Source organism: Amblyomma mixtum, chromosome 1 (assembly GCF_055824585.1).
Source record: "Amblyomma mixtum isolate Tamu chromosome 1, ASM5582458v1, whole genome shotgun sequence".
Taxonomy (NCBI): Eukaryota; Metazoa; Arthropoda; class Arachnida; order Ixodida; family Ixodidae; genus Amblyomma; species Amblyomma mixtum.
In genome coordinates this window covers 324,339,880-324,344,254 of record NC_143012.1, presented here as the reverse complement: position 1 = coordinate 324,344,254, position 4,375 = coordinate 324,339,880, and the positions used below count along the sequence as shown (strand labels likewise).

Genomic DNA, 4,375 nt, shown 5'->3' with positions numbered 1-4,375 from the left:
CATTCGTTTTCTCCTTTCCGGATTAGTTGCCGCTTTATTCGTACCAGGTTTCAAAGTGAGATTAAGAAACTCATGGAAGGTTGTAACACCGGCGAGGCTAAGTGTCGCTTGAATTGAGTAACATCACTCCTGGACTTCAAGGCTGAGGCGATGATTTTTCGTCGCAAGTATCGCGCAGCCAACCGTAAATCTTTTCCTGCCACAAGCTGCGCTCAAGGAAGGAGCAGCGCTGAAATTGTCCCCCGCGCTCCCCCCACTTTCACCTTGCGTGCGCGAGAGGTTCTGATAACTTGCTCTTTTGTGGCTTTTTCTTGCATGGCTTTGGTACAGGCGAACCGAACCGCCAGCCTTATAATGCAATGCCCGTCACGGGCTACGCACAGTTCCGTGTTCTCTTCTAGCGCGCAGCTTTTCCGGAAGCCTCGTACGCGGCATCCTTTCCCGCACCCCTCCCCCCTACTCTGCAATGAGCAAGCAAGAAAAAATACAGACGGCAATGAATGAAAGCATTAGTTCATGCGCTATGGCCCGTTTTGATGACGTCCTACAGGTTCCCTCGCCATCTCTCCTTTGATATTTCAACGTTGCATCACCGGGGCTACGTCGTGCGTACGCTTGCACTTGCTGTTTGGTTCGGTATCAATTCGGCGGCGAGGCCATGATGCAAGCGAGAGAGAAGCTGCTGTGAGGGAGGAGGATCATCTTGGCGTGCCAGACACTACTAGAAAAGCTCGGTGCACCGGACCTTGTGTGCTTTTTCACATCGTCTGCCGTTGCTGTGAACATGGCGTCGGCCACGGGTGCCTTCACGTACAATGCCTCTCTATCGTGGCTGCCCCATCGTGACCCAAGGACCGAAGGCTGGGCGCTCACCGGCAGCCCACTGACCGTGACGCTCATCACGGTTGCCTACGTGTACTTCGTGAAGGTGGGCGGCCCCCGCCACATGGCCCACCGCAAGCCTTTCGACCTGAAGTCCTGCATCCTGGTCTACAACCTCGTGGCTGCACTCTCCAGCGCCTTCTTCTTCTGGCGTTTCTTCAAGCTCGGTTACTGGGACCTCGGATACACGTTCCTCCAGGACCTCGACCTGCGTGACACCCCCGCCAACCTCGAGATCGTGCGCCTCTCGTGGTGGCTTTACGTGCTCAAGATCTTCGAGCTTGCCGACACTGTGTTCTTCGTGCTTCGTAAGAAGAACGACCAGGTCAGTGCACTGCACGTCGTGCACCATGTCATTGTGGCGTGGAACATGTGGCTGGAGGTGACCTACGGCTCCCAGTCTCATTCCATGTTCATCAAGTGTATGAACTCCTTCGTGCACGTCTTCATGTACGCGTACTACTTCCTGGCTGCGTTGGGACCGGCCTTCGCGCGCTACCTGTGGTGGAAGAAGTACATGACCAAGTTGCAGATAACGCAGTTCGTCGTCCTTCTCGTGCACGCCATCGGCATGGCGACCGCCACGGGCAACTATGTGCGCCTCTTTGTATGGCTCGAAGCTGCTGAAGCTGTTCTGTTCTTTGTGTGGTTTCTCGCGTTCTACTTCCGCGCCTACAAGAAGCAGAAACCGTGAGCCGCTAAAAGCAGTTCGTGGCTGCAGCTGAAGCGGCGATCTTTTGATTAGTTTCAGTGCTTGAACATGTTTTAGACAGTCATCTGGTCACGGGGACTTGCAGGGTAGCACGGTAGGTTGACTGACATGAGCCGAGAGTATTCTGCCCGCGCTAGTCGCCAATGCTTCGATTACTTTCACTTCCGCACATTTGCGACTATGAATCCCTTTTGAATGGCACTTCACCGCTGCTTGTGGCCTTCGCGGTTTCGCCTGTCCGTTACGACTGAAACGCAAGACTGGGTAAGATTGCATTGATTATTCTTGCTTCGCTCGACATGTTTTGTGTACGCTTTGCTTCTTCCTGGCAGTCGGCGTGTTGTCGGGCTGTGCGTGGTTGTCATGCTGGTTTGCGGAAGGAAGGGCCACTTGTGAAGAAAGCACGACTTCATTGCACATTAATAGGTGCTTTAAGAAGGACGCGCTATTGTGTAATTTCATGTGCCGCGACACTATACAAAGAATGTGTTTTCCGCGGGAATTTTTCTGCGGCAGAGCTCAGTGTCCTATAATTCTGTAGCGCAACAAAACCACCATCCATCATGTTTTTCTCTTTCGTTATCGCCTTGACCGAAAAATGCCATAAATCCACCCCCGACGATTCGTGCAGTTATATTTCATCCCATTCTACTCATTGAATCATGTATGCGCGAAAAACATTCTCGTGTACTATGTTGTGGTTGGAACCTGGAGCCACCAAAGACCCACTCTCACCCCCATGTCTCATTTAATTGTCATTTCATGTCTCGTCCGACCTTCTGTGGTGCTTGAATAAAAACCAAAGGGCGGTCAGTATGTCCCGTTATTTACTGTGAACTCACGGAGTTGTGTTCCGGTCTTTGTGTGTCAGAGTTTGTCGTCTTCACTGGCAAATCATGGTAAATGCCTAGTTCCTCACTAGACCTCTATCTTCCTGGCACAGCATCATCGATTCTCCGTAATTTTTGGGGAAGCTCGCGCAAGTATGCGTAAGGGGCGGAATGTTTCAGCCACCCGCACTTGGCTTTGTTCTGTGCACCTCGTTGTCCCATTCCTGCGAACAGGATTTGAAGCGAGAGCTTAAGTAGACGCGCGGACTAGTTCGTTCGACACGTCTGCAGGCAGCGCATGGGTTACTGCATGTGATACTACCTCTTTACCCTGGCAGCGTTCTCGAATTCTGAGTTGCTTAAAAACTGATAACCGATGAGGCTGATTGAAATATTGCAAGCCTTTCATATTAGTAATCAGAACGATAACTGTGTAAGTGACACGCCGCTGTGCTCAAAGAGCAGGGAACTTGCCTATCTGGAGGGTAGATAAGAGGGGTGAAAGCTGTCATCATTTCCGGTGTCATGAGAGTAGTTGAAGATGCACATGCGTCGGATGTTTTGTGCACCAGTTGTATGTTTCCATAAAGTACAGTTCTAAGTCCAGCGCCAGTTCGTATCTATAACGTCTCTTTTCCAGTATACGAGTCTTTTGCATCCGCTGGTAACCTCCCTTTTTGTAGCGCGAGCTCCGTTACCCGCAGTCTCGCCGTTTCGCTATGGCTGTCGGTCGCCAGTTATGCGCACGCGCGAGGAGCCGAGTGACGTCAGAACCGCGCAGCTTGTGCGCCGACCGCGGAGCTGACGTTGCTGACCTCCGACCGAGGAGAGCCAAGTGACGTCAGAGTTGTAGAGCTGCCGGCGCGCCGCGCCGTCGCGGTGCAGACGCTGCTCGCCTCCGTCAAGGAGACTACGCATGCGCGAGGATCCGAGTGACGTCAGAGCACACACCTCGCACGCTGTGCCGCTGCGCATGCGCGGCAAAGGGAGGAGGGGTGACGGTGTAGAGAGAGAAAGGAATTTTAATGAGAAAAAGGTGGAGAGGTCGGCCGATGGTAACATGGCCCTGGCCTGCTACTCCACACAGGGGAAATGGAATGGAAGGAAAATGAAAGTGCAAATGAAGATTGATGACATAATACATTGAGTTTCTTGAGTTATGTACACACACACACACGCACACTGGCTGGCACTCGCATCGCGGTGAGTAGATGCACGTGAAACTCATCTCTTTGGGGTGGTGGTGATGTGGCGGTGGAAACCACCTGCCATGGCGGCCAAGGAGGGCGAGGACGAAGCTGCGTGGCGTAGAAGACGGGATAAACTCGAGTCGTCGGATCCCGAGGTTGTAGCGTAGCAGTTAGCTGTACAGGCAAGGAATAACGAGCAGCGCAAGGCCAGGACAAATGCGGAAACGCCGGAGCAGAAAGAGCGCATCGCCAAGCGCAGACGCCATGACGCGGAGCGGAAACAGCGGCGTGCCCTGGCCCTACTGGAAGACCGGAGCGAGGTGATGATGGATACGACCGATGAAGACGACGTGAAGGGTCGGCGCGTGACTGACTACTTGATCAGACTGACTGAAAGTCCGTACCTCTCGCTATGTATAACCTGGCACAGCTGAGCTAAGCCATATTGCCAATTTTTCTTACAATTTCATGATCGTTCATCGTGCTGACCTCAGCAGTCAGTGTGCAGCGGTTGTGGAAGCCGTACAATAATTGTGTCCAACTGCTCTCTTATAGCGAAGTTCGATCCGTTTCTCGTCCAGTTTACTCTGCTGAGCTTTCCGTGTGGCTTCATGTGAAAAAGAAGGACGGAAAGAGCACTTTGTCGCATAGCTTTCTGTGCGTGACAGATTTGAATTTTCGAAGACACAAACAGAAATTGGGGAATAAAAGTATTACTTGCCCATTTGCTAGAAATTGTGCTTACAAGTTCAAAAGCAGCA

General features: G+C 52.2%; 1 pseudogene; it reads left to right on the top strand.

Moving 5' to 3' along the window:
• Positions 1 to 694: 694 nt before the first annotated feature.
• LOC149372771 (very long chain fatty acid elongase AAEL008004 pseudogene) lies at positions 695 to 2,125 on the top strand (annotated as a pseudogene).
• The last annotated feature ends 2,250 nt before the right edge of the window (positions 2,126 to 4,375 follow it).